General features: G+C 32.2%; 1 protein-coding gene and 2 non-coding genes across 3 annotated transcripts in view; 2 read left to right on the top strand and 1 right to left on the bottom strand.

The window, feature by feature from the left end:
* Window positions 1–19,132, top strand: part of LOC147068564 (neuropeptide CCHamide-2 receptor-like) — a 250,218-nt gene that overhangs the window by 38,827 nt on the left and 192,259 nt on the right. The window lies entirely within an intron of this gene.
* TRNAV-AAC (transfer RNA valine (anticodon AAC)) lies at window positions 5,319–5,391 on the top strand. The gene has a single exon. It is a non-coding gene; the product is annotated as a tRNA-Val (tRNA).
* Window positions 8,859–8,931, bottom strand: TRNAK-CUU (transfer RNA lysine (anticodon CUU)). The gene has a single exon. It is a non-coding gene; the product is annotated as a tRNA-Lys (tRNA).

Raw genomic sequence — 19,132 nt, 5'->3', positions numbered from 1 at the left:
CTTATTTGTCCGGTGGTTGTTTGTCCGGTAGTTGTTTTTCCGGCGGTTGTTTGTCCGGTACAAATCTTGCAATCGATTTTTAACTAACTTCCCGACTAGCTAGACATTTGAAACTTTTAGAATATATCAGAACACAATGCCAATGCATTTTTAATACTTTTAGCCATCTTTAGGTAGAATTGAATTCATTTTCAGTTAATTCTGTTTTGTATGAAAAGTTATTTCGGAAGAAATCCGTAATCCAATCCACTATTATTGGTTGCTAGGAACTAAATTATTAATATATACGTGCGTTACTATGGAAATCAATATGAGTGTCAAAATGAGATTTCAGTATTATTTCTATCAAATACCAATTCATTTGATCGTTTAAGCTAGTCAAGTCAACTTTATATGATTCAACAGAAAATTTAAAAACGTTGTAAGTATATAAAAAGTTCTTTTTATCTTGTAATTATTTTTTTTGTATTTGTATACAATATAAATAGCAATAGCATTGATTTAATTGAAAAAATCATTGTATTGAATTTGTTCATGATAACATTTTTCAATATGCATCACAAAAAACATTATCAGTGAATGCGGGAATTTAATTTGAATTACAATAACTCTCGGCAGGCGATCGATCAATCTTTGAATAATAATGAAACAAATTTACTTTTCTTATTCAATAAACTCCTCAGAAAAATTCGTGGAAAGAATGTACTTATTTCCAAAATTCAATACACTGTTTCCCGACACTGTTTTAATGAAAAAGAAACTCAATGTTACCAGTGATTTGATGGGAAACAAAACTCATTACAAAACTCGAGACGTACACATTATTTTCAGCACAAAAATAGAAATTGACAAGATATTTTACCAAGTTAATCACACTTCAGTGATAAATAAGTCAATTTTCCCTTTGAATTTTATTCAGTTACTCTGATTTTAGGACTCGATAGCAATTTGGACAGATATCTTCTCTCCTTTAGCATCTAGTTATTCAAAACTGTTCTGGGCTTGAGAAGGAATCTATTCTTATCTTGTTGACTTCGAGATACTTGGCTGTTTATACGATAAACTCTGAATATCGACACCAAGTTGTGTTTGGCGTTACCTTTAACTTGTTTTAAGATAAGATAAATTTGTATAGACATCGTATTCCTGATTACCGAGTGATTTCAAATGGTTTATTATATTATCTTGATATTAAATGTAAATAAATTTATATTCACATTGTATGGGTGCATTTATAAAATAACTAGGTATTTATGGACTACATAATATGCGGTTATTTATTTTGCTATATTATTCTCAAACGACTTTTGACAAAGTAGAATGAGTCAGCATAACTTACCTACAGCGACGTCCCTAGACAAAATACCGCCCCTAGGCAGTGTCAAAATGCCGACACATTTTCCTTATTCAGTACTTTTTATCATACTTTCATTACCTACTCCAATATTTAAGAATTGTGTTGTATGGATACATTACTATCAAGATATATAATACCACTAAATCTAATTGAAATACTATATCTGCTTCAATATACAATATTTCGAGTCTACGGTTTCAGATAGGTACATTCAATTTATATATACACTTAACAACTTCCAAAACTCGCGAGTAACAAACATATTTGGAATATTTGGATAAATTTTAAATAAGGTTTACACACTTCATTGCTGTTTACCTATAACGCGACGTCCAAGAACAACGGAAGTAAACTAGACATTGCGAACCCGACAAAGAAATCCTGTTAAAACTTTTATAGTATCTAATTATTAGCATTTTGTTTCCAACCAGTGAGCTGATTTTTTTAATGGAAAAATATTTCTGTTAATACTTATATACCTACGTATTTCTATATATACTTAGTGATTCTCCTCGATTTGCCACCCTTTGATAACTGCCGCCCCCAAGCGACGCTCAATCTGCCTTCCCCCACGGGACGTCACTGCTTACCTACTTACCTAATGTATCATAGGCTATTAATAGTGGCGAAGATTTCATACTATAAGCGATTATGTAAACTCTGCCTTATTAAGAAAAATATTTTTTCATAGCATATTGACGTATTTAAACAATAACTTGATTATTCTATATTTCATAAAAAAATATTTAATTTGCTAACGACATCTGTCGTATATGTAGCAATGTTATAATATACAGATTACAGAACCATCTACTAAACGTTAAAAACGCCATCTGTTTTTAACTATTGTATCGGATTATTCAGCGAGGAATGCTGATTTTTTTGTATGGAATATTATTGTCTATGACTGCAGTTTTGTCCAAAATAATTAATAATTAGAAAATCTAAAAAAATATATACTTATGACATTCAATCACACACAAATAAATACACTTACCTAGATTGTTTAAATAAAAAATAATTTTGTATAATTATTTTTGATGTAAGTATATACAAGTGTTTAAGAAAATACATATTTTTTAAACTCATCGCTCAATTTTGTGTCATCAGTGAGCAATTTCATCGAATTAGTGTTTGTGCACCTATTCATCAGTAGTAATATCGTATTATCTTCTTATTTCCCGTAAGTATACCTGACAAGTGTGTTCTTTTTTTTCTAATCTCCATAGCCTACCTCTTTCCAAAAGTCACTTTTTGCCACTGACAAGCTAAGCACTTATTTATGACTCTTGGCGCCCCAAAAGAGATTTGTCTATATCTTATTATAATTTATTATGTATAGCGGCTTCCCAACTCATGCAGCTGCAGAATAGTGGGATTTATAGATATTTCATACATTATGAAGAATATTTTAATTAATAACACTCTTCTTGTATGAGTATCGTTTCAATATTTTTAATGTGTGACACGCTTTCCTAAAAGTCTTTTCTAGCTTTTGAAAGTCTTAAATGACAAAACAATTTGATGTAAATGGTTTGAATTAGGATACATTTCAGAGTCTGAACGAATAATCCAAACATTTAAGTTTTCAATATTGAAAATAGTCCTGTTCAAGATTTTTTTTAAATACAATATATTATTTATTTCGAATAAAAACAATGTCTTAACAAATTGTTCATTTAAACATTTAAAGCCATAAGTTGTTTGGTCGGTAATCAATAAATATTATACTAAAAATACCTACTGTGAAATGTAAACGATAAAAGTGATTTATCTTGGTACAGCATTTTATCCAGTTTTAGCGAAATTTAAAACCAAATTTTTATTACGTATACTAAAATTTTGCAAAATTGGCCGCCCCCTAAATCTTGAAACTCTCAAGTACGCCCGCGTCTCCCTAACCATGGGCACCCCTGGCACAGATAATGTCGGGCGAAAATGGCTTTGAGCTTTAAGTTGATTAATAAAATATGAAGAAAATCTCCCATTAAAAATATGAAGTGGTTATTATTTTATCGGAATATAATTTTAATTCAATGATTACATAATTAGGTAGGTATTAAAAGCAATGTAAATTTTGTAATAAGTATTTATAGAATTTCTATTTAATTATAGGTAATAACTTCAAGTATAAATTAAAAATAATTTACTTATAATTAATCACTGATTCATAATAATATTGAGTAGGTAATAAACATCAGTCGTCAATTATGACATACCTAATTAAATAATATCGTACAAAAACAGGTGCTTATAAACCTGTATTTTAATGTTTCCACCTAACAATTATTTAAATATATAAATATTTAAATTATTCATTGGTCTTTCGCAAGTAAATAATATCTTTGCTATTTATATTCTATTCAACTAGATAAACTTTAAAATTCAAAATCACTATTGCACTATAGCTGAGCTATTATAAGTAACTTACGAAAGTCAATACCAGTCGACCGCGTTATAATATCTGTAATTTATTTTCCAATTTGAATAGAAACTATTCGAAAGTTATAATATCAGCGCATCTATTCTATACACAAGACTGCTTTCGGCCGCTACGGCAGCTATCTAGGGTAGGTGTGTATCGAAGTAAACACTTATTGTAACAATTACAATAAGTTAGCCGTCTAAACAGTCAAAACTGTTTATCTCGCTCTAAAATTTACCACAGCCAAAAAAGGTGCTGTTAAAATATAGCACATAATATAGTAACCATAGGAACTAATTTATTGTAATTGTTACAATATGTGCTAATACTTCGATACAAACCTATCCTAGATAGCTGCAGTAGTGGTCGAAAACAGTATTGTGTAAAGAGACTTGGGTATCTGCTCCTGAGATATTCCCAGGCGTAAAAAAAACTGCTGGTGATTCACACGCAAACGTAGGGCCTCGTGATACGCTCGATTAAGACCGAGTGTGATGCGGGGGTTGGTTTGGGACCAGTATTCAACAGCGGAATCTCTGTGTAGTTATACTTGGATAGAACAAATAAAATTTCCATCTCTTGAATCTTACATTCCGATGATGTTGATGATGGTGGTATGAAATTAAATATCTGGTTATGAGAACTAAAATATCATACGTTAGTTATTGTTTATAATTATTAAAAATATTCAGCAAATACTGCGTTAATCCTATTCCACCGCATTTGAACCGTAGCACTTGGTAGGTCATTAACGTGCGATGCAGACGTTAGTCATTACCTCGACTGACTGATGAGTGCGAAAGAGACTGCAATGCGCCACTAGAACTCCTCGGTTTAAATTTTGTTTTTCTTCAGTTTCCATTAAAAAACATACACCAACAGTACTTTTATTGTATAGGTACCTACAAAAACAAAATATAATAATATACTCATGGCCCCCATAAGGGGGGGCTGACAGGGCTCTAGCCCAGGGGCCCGGGTTCAGGGAGGCCGGGCGTGGCGGGTCGACCACATCATTGAGATAAAAAAACATCTTAAATATGCCCTAATAGTAAAAAAAGTCGCCTGCGGCGCTTATTACCATTTTAAAATATAAGCATGGTTGTGCGATGCGTGTTGATACTCGACAACTCCATAATTAGATATTCGCTAAAAATACACTGAATTTTTATTGACCTCGAACACCATTTAGAAAATGCCACTGTAGAGTGTCAGACTGCCTTTAACCTTCGTGATAGGTAGGGGGCCCGCCAAAGATTCTGGCCTGGGGGCCCGCTTCAGGACGTGGGGGCCATGAATATACCACAGAAACTCTTACGTCAGTTTTAAGTTTCCATAAATACTAATAACTAAACAACGTTCATACCTCACGTCTTTGCAATTAAACAATACGTGTATCTTATTCTGATTAAAACTCGTTTTATTGGTTCGATAATAATTGTTTATTAATTCATTGAATTACTTTCTAATGCGTCGTAGCAAGCCAAGAGCGTGTTCAAAGTAATTTCTTTGTTCAGTATATTGCGTCTCTCACCTGTTTTCGTGGTGTAGTGGTTATCACATCCGCCTAACACGCGGAAGGCCCCCGGTTCGATCCCGGGCGGAAACATTATTTTTGAAGATGTATTTTAATTTGAATTTATGCGTATTGGAAATGTACATGATGTACAATTTAATTGTCAGTTATATTTATAAGTATAATTTGTTTTAAATAGTTACTTAATTACTTACAATCAAGTTCTTAATATTTTTATCACTACTTCCTAAATAATATTATATACTAGGTATAGGTACTAAGTAACAGTGAAACTGGCCATTATTAATTAACGATCTTTAAGAAACCCGTAATAAAATTGGATACCTACTTAGTTTAAAAAATAATACTAGTATGATGGTACTTACAATATTCAACATTGGTCTGGAATCTTTTTTATTAGCATCAATTCATATTACGTGGAAAAACTATTTTTGTAGAAATTCCTTCCGTATGTTTTATCCAATCCCGAGATCTCGTGATTGAAAAATACTTAACCGAAATTAAGGGTGGAAAAGTTTGTCCGCGATTACAGTCGTCAGAGTAAGTAATAAAATTATTAACCTCACATCAGCTTAGGTATATCCAGTATTTCTGATATCTATTTGAATTTTTTGGAAATTTAAACACTGACTTGTTCCGACAAACTAAACTAGGCAATTATTGTGTGTTTCTAGTAAAGTTTACTTTTTCATTTTTGCCATTTGTTTTTTTTTTTGTTGAACACTTCAACAAAATTTATCTGCAAAATAAGTTTTGTTTTTCTCTCTTATGATTGTCAAAAACGATAAACGTTTATATTTTCCAGCGTAATGTTTTGTGTATATTAAAGAGAACTGGAAAAAATTTGCACTAAAAGGTGCCAAAATGCGGAGGAATTCTGGAAGGCATAATTCATTTAGTTCCATAACAAACCTTCAAAAGCTATAGGTATAAGGAGCTTTTCAGATTGTAAGGATTTCATTTTATTATGGCATCACTTTCGTTCAATTTTCTTGGAGCTTTCGCATCTTAGTGAATAATATTTCTGTTATATTTTTGTTTTTAAATTATACGAGGCAAGCATTGTAAAAAATTGTGTTAAAATATTATTTAATTTTGTAGAAATTCGATACTAATATTTTTTTTATTCAATTATTGCGAATCGAAAAATTGACACAATATTAGAAAAAATAAGAGAATGTAATTTTTCCAACTTGTAATTAGGTACTAATTTGTTATATTGTTTAAGTATTAAAAAGGGGGTAATTAATACTATTTAACCGAAAACTTAATTAATGTAATTGATAATTATTATAATGAATGGGACGCCAGGACAAGTGGGCGCCGCACTGTCGAATGAAATAAATTCATTCATTACGATTAGATACAGAAAGTAGACGAAGAATTATTATAATACGTTTTTATATAATAATTTGTAGTTTTAATTCATTTTTCTCTTTTAGATTGAGCATTATTATACCTGACGTTTTATATAAAAATAAAAGAACTCTCTTCTCGTTGGACCTTAAACATATATGTAGGTACACAATTAAATCATTATTTATATGTGTATATTTAAATTCTCACCAAGTATTAAAAACATATTTTAAAAGTACCTATAATTCACGAACGTCTATTTATTTTCGAATTTCTTTCGATTGCGTAGCGCCCAATTGTCCCAGCGCCGAATCATCCTAGACCCCCATATAATCTTGTATTTCTAACATAATATAATTAAATTATAATAATATAAGGACTTCTTCTTCTTCTTTTGACAATGTCTGATCCTAATCGCAGCATATTATAAATCTCCACAGAGAACAGGAACATAGGAACTACCTATTTGAATATATTGTTAATATATTATTATTATAAGTTTTCATCCTTTTCTCCGTTGTATTCCATACTTCTAAAGATAGTGAACCATGAGTACTCTGTATATCCAGCTGTCATCATTTGTCAACCTTGGGAAGAATCGAATAAAACGTACCATCCAACCCACCCCTATCACGATGCGTAAGACTAAGGTCACCACACACCCCAGTGTGCTTTGTGAGTTTGAATCTTAAAACCGGTCATCGGAGAGATGGACATAGAAACATAAAACAGCTATAAAAATATTAATAAGTTGAGCTGATTCTATTTAGCATTAAGGTTAGTTTCAGAAAAACTTTTATATTTCCACATTTCTGAATGTTTACTGAGACGATTACTAATCGTTTTTTTTATTATAACTTTCAATGCACTGAAATATAAATATATCATAGATATGTGTTCATAAGCTTATTCAAAAACATATTGTCTAGGCATGGCAATATAGCTGAAAACAATTAATAATCGATACACTTTGTTTCAACACAGATAGGTACCTAACTAATGTTTAATAATCCGGATATATTTTTAATAATTCTAGCTTATAACCAATTAAACCATTTGCAACAGTTTTTTTTTTGTTTTTTTTATTCCTAAATAATGTAACCACTATAAAGTGAAAAGAAAAATATGGGGTCAAAATATAATATGTACTTTCAAATTTTACCTACAATTTTTTTGAAAATATAGAGATCCTTTGTTAACTAGGTACCTACATACAATATCAATCCCAAGAAAGACTTCAGTTTATATTAAAAGCTTTTGTTTCCACGCGCAATTTTAAGAAAATTTATATAAAATCGTTATTGCAAATACTTTCAATGTTAAATTCATCTTATAGAAATTAAAACGAAACCATGATGGAAAATTCTGGCGTTTTCTCAAAGAAATTCTTTGATATCAACAACCATTACAAAATAAATTATTTCGCCATATTTTCGTAATAATAAAACAATGCAATATCTATCTATATGTATACTTACCAACAACAACACTACAAGATCAAAATTTATTATGAGTTTGAGAAAATAATTACCTACTTAATGATATAAGAATATTTACGAGAGAGTGCTGGCAATAAATTAATTCCTATACAATTCCTGAACTGGGCAAGGTATTTCAAAATGTAATACTATTATTCTTACTTACACAATACATTTGAATATTTACATTGATTTACCTAGGTCTTCATAGAAATTGTTTTGTTGCCCCACTAAACTGAAAATTCAACAATTGATTTTTTTAAATCAATTTCCACTTTTGTGGATAAATAAAATTGTGAAAAAAGTGGCGTAAATCGCTCAAGCAAAAAGTATATATTTATAATATAATTAATGTAGCCGGATAGTATAATAATACGATAGAAGGTGTTTGATATACCGAAACGAGACATTTTAAATTTATGGAGTATTCTAAACAAGTACAATGTTTTTTTTTCTATTATTTAAATAAGTATAATTAATTATAAGTAATACAAACCCTCATATTTATTATGTAAATGTTCTTTCAGTATAATGAGAAGATGATTTCCTCATATTCATACAAATGAAAAAGAAGTATTCTATACTTTCGTAAAGTAGGTATCGGCATATTGTTAGTAGCAAGCAGATTAGATTACTTACCTACCGATAAGGATTTCTAGATTATGTGAGAAAAACATATTTTTAGGTTTGAGCGTAAAAAATATTCGCCCAACGTGGGGCTCGAACCCACGACCCTGAGATTAAGAGTCTCATGCTCTACCGACTGAGCTAGCCGGGCTGTTAACGTAATTGAAAAATATAAAGAGAGGTTTAATTTTTATTTCTATATTTATATAATTTAGTTGGATAATTTTAAAATAAAACTTTAGTAGGTACCTAAGCATTTATAAATATCTTCGTTTGTGGATATTATCCGCATTGGATTGTAGAAATAATTAAAACAGTACAAAATACTGGATAAGTCATCAAGATGTTTTGGCTGTAGGTATACATACAGCAACTTACAGTGAATACCTACTTAGGTTACGTACCTACATGGCAAATAAACCGCTAAACTTGTCTCTAAAAAGACACACTGTACAGTAGAACCTCGATATAACGGACTAATACGGGTGAGGTAGTGTCCGTTAAAGCCGAAAATCCGTTATACAAAAACACAAACTAAATTCTGTTTATTCGTCTTCAGATGATATATCCAGACAAACCAGTTGTAGAGTGACATCAATGTTTGATGTCGATGCGTTCACTTTCTGTAATCCAGCTTTGAAAAAAAATCACGTTTTGTTTCCACGTCTAAAGTCTGCTGTATGTTTATACTCATCTCTTTGAAATAACGATAATGCGTTTAATATAGTTGAATTTCGTTATCTGAAGAATAGTCAATATTAGAGATGAGATGCGATCTTATAGCTGATAACTTTGTTTTTGGGCGTGTTATTTCTTCTTCCTCGCTACATTCACTTCCATCGCCATTTTCCAAGATCATAACTTTATCTGCTGTTTATTTTTCTCCCGTGGTCACCTTCACCTACTTAACTTATTGAATGGAGTAATAAATGCGTCCATTTACTTCGTGCTACACTAGTGCTACACTGCTCTACGTTTTAGTCTACGAGAAGGACGGCATGGAATTATGACACGAATTCGAGCACGAGAGGTATTACGTGATTATTATTATTTTGCAGAACCATGCATGCAAGAGGTGACACTTAGATTTAAATATGTAGGATAGACAGGTGTTTTTAACAATTTTCACATTTGACCGGATATTTTCTCCGCTATATCGACGTTCTACTGTATATAAATTTTATGTTATATAATATTGTAACCTCTACACTCAGAGAAGGCAAACTTTTTTATGCTCGCGTGCCTAAAACGTAATAAAATACAATTTTTAATATTAGGTGACATGCCAACAACTATTTTGGAGTAAATGATACGTATGGAATTCTTTTATGTTATTATTTATTAGTAGTATTGATTGATTGTTGTACATTTACAGAAATATAATATGCTATACTTATATACCTATAATCAGTTTACGCCTCCATAAAATCAATCAGAAATGATACATCAAAAATGTGTAGTACCTACCTATACCTATATGGGTAACTACCACATAACAGATTAATAAATAGAATTCCGATAGGCTATATCCAAATACACTACATTTTGACACAGGTTTTTGCATATTATGTGAGTGTCCTACGAAAATTAGCCACACATTATAGATGTACAATAGTGTGTATTGCAACCTACAAATACACCAATATTTAAAGAGCGTCAGTGGATAGACCGTGAACAGTTGTCAGAACGAAAGACAAGCGTATTCTTGAGACGTGTTTAGTTTATCCAATATTCTTCCACACTCGAGATAGATTGTCTGTTACTCCACACCCGTTAAGTATTTCAGTTCCCATTATTTATTCTGTGTTCTCTGGTAACTACATTATAATAATTATAGAAAGCGATGTTTCTTTTTTTTTTTTTTTTTTTTTTTTACATATTGTGGACGTTACAAATTATAAATTCAAGACGTTCACAACATGACATAAAAAAAGAGATAGATAGTATGTTATTAAACAGTAGAAATAAGTACATACAAAAATATTAATTATATAGGTACATGGAAATACACCGGATGATTTAAGCAGACCCTATTTTAAAAATTTATAAAATAACGTCCACCTATACTCATCCTCACGTAGGTGGAATATATCAACACCCGAAGCAATTTCGTTGAACATAGTTATCGCCCTCCCAATTGGCATTACCAGTGGCAGGTTGGTTCTGCACCTTGGGAGAATAAACAACTGATGTTCTCTATTTCTAAGATAGTTATCAGGGACACACAGATCAACACTGCCTAGAATGGCAGAGTTCTCATTTATACCTCGTATAAGTCGAAAAAAATACGTAGCTAAATAAAGATTTCTTCTAAATTGCAAACTGCAGTATGTAAGCATGCCTAAGAGAAAGTCAGTTGGATAAAGCCACGGATAGTATCCGTACAACCTCAAATAAAGGAGTCTCAAGAATTTCTTCTGAACCTTCTCCACCATATGGCCATACTTCAACTGATGCGGTGCCCAAACAATAGACCCACTCTCAAGTCTGCTTCGAACTAAAGAATTAAATAAAAGTTTTAATACCGTAACATCCGAAAAGACCCGGGAAGTACGCATGACGAAGCCCAACATTTTAAGCGCCTTGTTACAAATGGTAACTATATGGCTAATAAATGTCAGTTTACTCTCAAACGTAATGCCAAGATCCCTTACAGATGATATTCGTGACAGAAATCTGCCATACATCGAGTATTGGAAGAACAACACTTTTAAGGCTCTGGTAAACGACAAAATATTGCATTTATCAATATTGAATTCTAGTTTGTTACGCCTGCCCCAATCTAATATATTATCTATATCAAGTTGGAGCTAACGACAATCGTCCAAGGTGACAACTTCCAAAAAGAGTTTCAAGTCATCAGTGAACAACAAAAACATAGCATTTTTTATTACCAATGCTATGTCATTTATAAAAATCGTGAACAGCAGCGGCCCTAAGTTTGAAAAATGTGTAAAAGCTCTATGACTGATGAATGACTGTGAAGGCTGTACGATACGTATTATTGACGGTTCCTAAAGTAACCAATCGATCAGACAATCCAATAAGTTGGAGTTTTTCCATCAGGACATCATGATCGACTTTGTCAAATGCTTTTGAGAAGTCATTGTAAGAACAGTCAACCTGGTGGCCTCTATCCAGGGCCGATGACACATAATTGGTAAATACCATCAGGTTAGTTTCCGTTGATCTGCCTGCTCTAAATCCATGCTGTTCATTTATTATAAATGACTCAATTTTTGGAGAAATCGTGTTGTGCATGATCATCTCAAGAACTTTTGCTGGTGCAGAAAGAACAGCTACCGGCCTGTAATTTTCCACTGATGACTCTGTACCACTCTTATGGATTGGAGTAACCTTCGACATCTTCCACGTTTCCGGAAAGATACCTGTCTCCATTGTAAGATTATATATATATGCAAGTGGGCCTTTGACAAAAGCAACACACCCCTTTAAAAAAATGTAGGGACGTTATCAGGTCCCAAATAGTGAGTATTTTTTAGTTTTTTAATAAATTTTAGCACATCACTTTCATAAAATGGAAAAATATCAATGGAATGGGTACCGCATGATGGCTGTTTCGACGTGGAGGCAACATCCAAATAAGGAATACTACTTGCGTAGACAGACCTGAAGTGACCAGCAAATGCTTCTGCCACTTCATGTCCGGTCACCTCTTCGCCTTTCCAACTCATCGAATCGGCATACCCGCCATCCCTTCTTAATGATTTAATATGATCCCAAAACGATTCGGGATTTTTACGAATGCAATCTTCTACCGATTCCATATATGTTCGATAGGCCATTCAAACAGCTTGCCTCACTCTCAAGCGATAAAGGCTAAACATTTCATAGTCGCGTTGACCGTGCTCAGCCTTCCAAGCTTTGTGATAGCAATGCTTGATCTGAATGTCCCTAATAATCTCTCGAGAAAACCACCTCAGGTATCGCCTTCCACCACGACATGGCGACCTCCTTGAAAAACATTCATCAAAGACATTATATACAGTATTATAAAAGAATTGTACCGCCTCATTTACATCACAAATCCCGAGCAACTCACTCCAATCTACTTCACTCATTAATGATACATGTACCTATCACCTCTTAAAAACAAAAAATAACATAACTTCATATTAGGTATTATAAAGATTTAGTAGGTATAACAAATATTCGATTCTCGCTTATATTGTATCCGATATTTCGAGGCAAAATTTAAATATTTTATTTGCCATTTCTCTCCCGCTTATAAAAAACTTATGAAGATTGAATAAATACAAAAAATGTAATGTACCGACATCTAGGTTTTGAATGAATAATATTTTGTTTTATTCATAAGATGTTTTTTTATTAAAGCTAGTGTCTCGAAGCCAGAATGAGAGAGTAGATAATATTGTGTTTAAAATTCAAATATATTTTATAGAAAGATATTTTTTTTTAATAAATTTTACATATTATGAGAACTGATAATAGTTTCATGAATTGCTAGAATAATGTATAATTCAATTTCAATCGTAATACTACAGCGATGACTGCCACAGACCGCATCACTATTAACGATGCAATTTGCGTTGTGCTTGGCCTCGGATGCATTTCATCTGCTGAATTCATGCACCGACGTTCCGTGGGTCAATCCAACCTCATTCCGCCCTCGCGTAAATGGCATCTCTATTGAATCGTGAACGACAAAACAACCACGCGAACCATACTCTATTCAGAAAATGCATTATCTCTACATTGCAAATGCGAATAAAATGCCGGCTGACAAATCCATACTTGATTTAAATTATTAAATAGTAGTATTGCCAATTTGTATATTAAGAGGTATTACATATATCAGTGGCGAAGGGTGGAGGTAGGCTGTTAAGATTCGCTATAAATAGTGCACGCTAAACTTTTTTAGTCATATGTTTATGTTTTTATTGAACTAAGACTACAATTTACAGATGGTGTTAGTTAGTTTTTAAAAATCAATTAAATCATGCCTAAACGAAACCATGATAGTTTTGGTCTAATTTGGGCAATACGTCAAAATTGTGCACACTTTTTCATTCATAGTTATTTGTTTTCGTTGGATTAAAAATACATATGACACATATTGTTGGTTAATTTTTTTAATTCTTTAAGCCCTGACTAAATCAAACTATAATAAATAAAAAATATTATTCCATTTATAAAATATTCAAAGTTATGTATGATTTGATTGCATAATTTTAGATATATTATAGATAGACATGTATTTTTTGACTATTATCTATTATGGCTTGGTTTCTCAGGGTTTAATTGAATTTTAAAAACTAACCAACACTATCTGTAAATTGTAGTCTTATTTCAATGAAAACAAATATGTATGTCTGAATAAGTTTAATGTGCACTGTTTATGGCGGATCTTAACAGCCTACCTCCACCCTTCGCCACTGACATATATAAAGGAATATATATTTACACAAACAAATGGTCTTCACTAAGCGCTGACAATATGAAAAAAGACGGTTATCACATTGGAAATGAATGTTTTTCACAAATCTACTTCAACTTTCCATTATAAATCGATAAACAAATCTCGAAATTCTCGATTTCCAAGAATCGAAAATATCAAGCTCACCCACAAAATACTTCATTCATTCTCGGTTTCTAACGAATACCATTTTCGGTACATTACCTGCAAAGTGCAGCTTCAGTTGTTTTATGGTGGTTGCTCTTATACGTGCGGTATAACCATTGATGTACGGTATAACCGATTGTCCCACTCACCCTATCTTCATTTATGGGTATATATAGATAGATAATATACCCTAGATAGGGTAGGAAAGAAAAATCCTCTTGAAGAGCAGCTCCTTTTACATTTTGTATCCACGACTTGCTTTCGAATGACATAACATTTATTTAGGACGGTACTTCAGTGAAACGGCAAATAATTTTGAACTATAGGTGCGACGAAATTTCGGACTGGCTGACAATCGGAGAACGAAAGTCGAGCTGTGAACACGTCAATTTGTTTTGTGATGGCGACGGGGGAATTAATTCTTAAATCGTGTAAAGATTACTAAAAAACGTTACCCATTTACTTGGAAAAGAAAAAATGTGAATGAATATAATTATTATTAGTAATAGAACAATAAACATAACATTAAATGGACGCATGTTAACGATTTATGACAAACTATGTTTTGTTCTGCACGCGTCATTTACACAGTCTTCGCGTCGCGTAGTCACGATCGTTTTAGACCGTGCCCCAGCTATAGCCTTAAGATAACAAAGAGAATTCTGGACCTGTTTATGTCGGAAAATATTATCTGTTTTACTTAAGTTTCAAATTTCTTGTGTAATATTGGAAATTGGAACCCAGGCTGGTGAGGTAACCGACAAACCCTAAATTGTAGTTTGTTTTTAACATAAACTAAGTTTTATTTTCATTACCCAGGTACCTATCTCGTAGGGCGTCGTAGGCCCTCCAAAGTACCTGTTTGGAGAGGGTCGAATACCTCCTCGGAAGGGTGTATGGATTTGGCCATAATATTGAGCTCGTCTGCGTAGCCAGCCGGTTGTTAGTTAATAATCTATACCCATAAAATATTGTAGAATAATAATTAATATTATGTACCCCATCTGCTGGTGTAAAAACTAAATGGTAAACTTTATTTTATACAGCCATTTAATATTATTTACTGTTAATACTGTCGTATGTATTTTTCAGTAGATACCACCCTAAAAAATCTGATTTAATTGCTTGTCTCATAAATCAGTGCAATATAATATTATATTTTTACACTCCCTCTTATAATAATAAACATTTTGTCTACAAAATAACTCGTATATGAATTTGAGTGAAATTTAATCAATTTAAAAATCGAACATTAAAATAAATAAAGCTCTACGTTGACTATTTTCAGGATGCTAAGTAAAAAGGCCATATCGGAGTTTTGGCAAAAATTACTTATATATTGGACTAATTTAAATTATTATAATTTTATGTTCAGTGTCCGAAAATCAGGAGTTATTCCATGAGGAGATTATAACTATTTATTACTAGGGTAGTAATAGTGATTATTACAAACTATTATTTAAATAATTTCTACAGTACTGTCGTAAATTGTCAGTTAAGTATACCTTATTGGCTTAGCAATCTCGATATCGTTATTTATTTTGTAAGTTGAAAACTCAGATGTGACAAAATTGTAATTTGGTTCTATATGTTTATCCTGGATACAGCGGCAAACATATTTTGAAAATAGCCGATATACTGGATTATTTGTTAGTTTAGGTTAGATTAGGTTTTTTTTAAATATTAATAACCATGCCCTTATTGCCCTCGCTTTTTTGTACAAGGTGGTTGGGTGGGTTAGCTGCATTGATGTGGAGCTAATTAGGTTCCTCCATTTAAATCTTTAGTTTTCTTTATGGCCAGGATTATTAAGTTAGGTTAGGTTAAATTAGGTTAGGTTAGGTTCGGTTAGGTCAGGGGTCAGCAAACCGCGGCTCGCGAGCCACATGCGGCTCTTTGGGTATTGGCGTGCGGCTCTTTGCCAAATTCCCAATTCACATTTTTACAGAAAATGTATAATTGTTGTTGTTTTAAATGCGCCCATTACAAAAGTCGACAAAATAAATTTAAGCAAAAAGTTATGTAGTTCCAAATTTGTACTTCTTGCCACCAAAATTGAGAATTCGGAGAGAGAAAAATGCAATTTAATTTCACAACTCAGCGGAGCGCTCCAAAAGATCTACATAATAAGGTAGATACTACGATTTTTAATACATGGTATAGCTTTCCGAACTCATATTCGAGTCTACATAATAATATGTATGTAAACAATCATTTTCAAACATGAATAATATAAATAGCATTTAGAGAAGCCAGAAGCAGCCAGAGAAGAAGTTACATACAAACATACAGACACTCTCCAAAGAAAAAATGCAAGGAAGGTCATTGTTCAGATTTGTTTTAAGGAATGCGTGAAAATTGTATGTAACTCATTTTTTGTAAAAAATATATTTATAATTTCAACAATAAAAAAACTTATATTTGCGTTACTTTTATTAGAAAAATCTTCTTCACTTGATAAAAAATAAACAATAACATTCACTGAAATAAATCATATTTATAAAAATATATGTATGGCTCTCGAATTTTTTTTAACCATTGTAATACTCATATTTGGCTCTTTTGGTCCAAGAGTTTGCCGACCCCTGGGTTAGGTTATCCTAACAAATAATCCAGCATATCGGCTATTTTCTAAATGTGTTTGCTGCTGTATCCAGGATAACCGATTAGTACCTGTAATTTACTAGGAGAGAAAAAACAACTGCACATGACGGGTGGAGAACACATGAAAGTAGAATATCAATATTTCTTTGACTGATTTTATTTATTTATTTAAATAACAAGTAGTAGGTATAGGGCTCGTCAATCGTTACTTATCATCAAGTGTTTACAACAACTCCGATGTGATAACTACATAAATTTGAGATATTATTACGGTCTTAAATTTAAAAAGATATGATTTAATCAAAGGTTTCTGTAATTAATTAATATATTTTAATATTGGTGGTAAGTATAACATAAAATTTTTGTTAAACAGTAATTTATAAAAAAATATATTTTGGAAAAAGCTAAAAGCTCGACAACGATAATGATAATAATATGTCCGCTACTCCACAATTATTATTCATTTTCCACTAGATCCTACTATGTAAAACTTCTGACGAATATAGTACTCTAGATAAATCATCGGTCTATTTTAGAGTACAATATTGTTCTATTTATTTATTTTTCTGATTAATTGGGCTTCCGGAAGTTTTAGCGACTAATATTTCATGGGAAAAGCGGCAACAACTCGTAGAGTTACATGCGAAAACTTTTAAACTTTAAATAATAATACTAGTGTATCGTAGGTGCCTTTGTTCAACGTTTCGTTTAAAGCCAAAACAAACAAGTGAATTTATGACAGTGCTATAGTCTGTCCGCCGCTGTGATACCTTTTGAAAATGTACCCCCCCCCAACGTGCGTGTTGACTTTATAAACAATAGGGTTCATAATTTTCAGCTGGTTCGTTTTATTACACGAGAGCCTTTGTACGAATACGTTTCTGAAACAAAGCTCTTCCTGGAATGAATTGATTTTTATCGTTTCAACCGTCATTATAATTGGTTTTTTGAAACTGGTTGTAATTGTAAACGATTCGTAATTAAAAGAATATATTTTTCCTTGTTTTAAATTAATCTACACTCACAGAAAATAAGTAATGTTTTTCATTAAATTCGGTGGGTAAATTGGTGGCGATTCATGATCAAAATTATTTACAAATTGTACCCTGGCATTAAGAGCATACTTCAGTGAAACGGCAAATAATTTTCAACTATAGACGCGACGAAATTTCGGACTCACTGCCAATCGGAGAGCGAAAGTCGAGCTGTGAACAAGTCAATTTGTTTTGTGATGGCGTCAGGGGAATTAATTCTTAAATCGTGTAAAGATTACTAAAAAACGTTACCCATTTTGACTTGAATTAAACTTAAATTTCTTCTTATTCTCTACCACTTCAACCTTGGTGAACTTTGGATGCCTCAACTAGACTCCACTCTGCACGAAGATACTCTTACCGTCTTCAGTTGGCGACTCTTTCTTTATAAACTTAAAATTTGAGGCATTTTGTAAGCGCTTGTTCCTCCATACATGTCACGTTGGTCAGTAAATTACATATATAGTATTATGCTTTGATCATCGATGTTTGCCCATCAAATAGTTTGTATAACTTATGATCGAGACCACGTCGACAGCTGATGTCATCCTCGTAGTCGCAGATTTCTCCAAAGATTTTCACGAGATTCTGCGCTCAAACACCTGTAGCTTTTGTGCATCACTGACAAACAGTTAATACAAATGTCTCCCATACGTATCATAATACTATCTCGACTACAGGTTTTGATTGAGAAATCTCCTCTCTAGAATTCTCGAGAAATAATCAAAAAAGATTAATATTGAGAAATTCTCTATTCTCGAGAAATCATTAATGAGTATCTACTGGGAAAAAATTACAAGAGGAATTTGAAACTAGCTTCCAACTTTGAGCCGAAACGGAATCTATTAAATTCTCGGGTGAATTTCCTCAGAAAACATACGGGTTACAAAACATCCTAGATAAAAATACTGAATGAAAAATAATAATTTAATAATGGCATTATACTTATTACACATACGTATATAGCAAACTTGTCTTATTCATGCATAATATTAAGCAATAGAATATTTACGCATTATATAAAATAATATTATTACCTCTTATATTATGTAGTACGTATAGAAAGGTGTATGATATTTTTTTTAACAAAGAGTAAGTATTTTCTTTTG

Source organism: Rhyacophila brunnea, unplaced genomic scaffold (genome assembly GCF_057557595.1).
Source record: "Rhyacophila brunnea isolate RB1 unplaced genomic scaffold, BYU_Rbru_1.0 scaffold_3, whole genome shotgun sequence".
NCBI lineage: Eukaryota > Metazoa > Arthropoda > Insecta > Trichoptera > Rhyacophilidae > Rhyacophila > Rhyacophila brunnea.
Note: the sequence above shows the minus strand (reverse complement) of the source record. Positions and strands in the feature narration are given on the sequence as shown.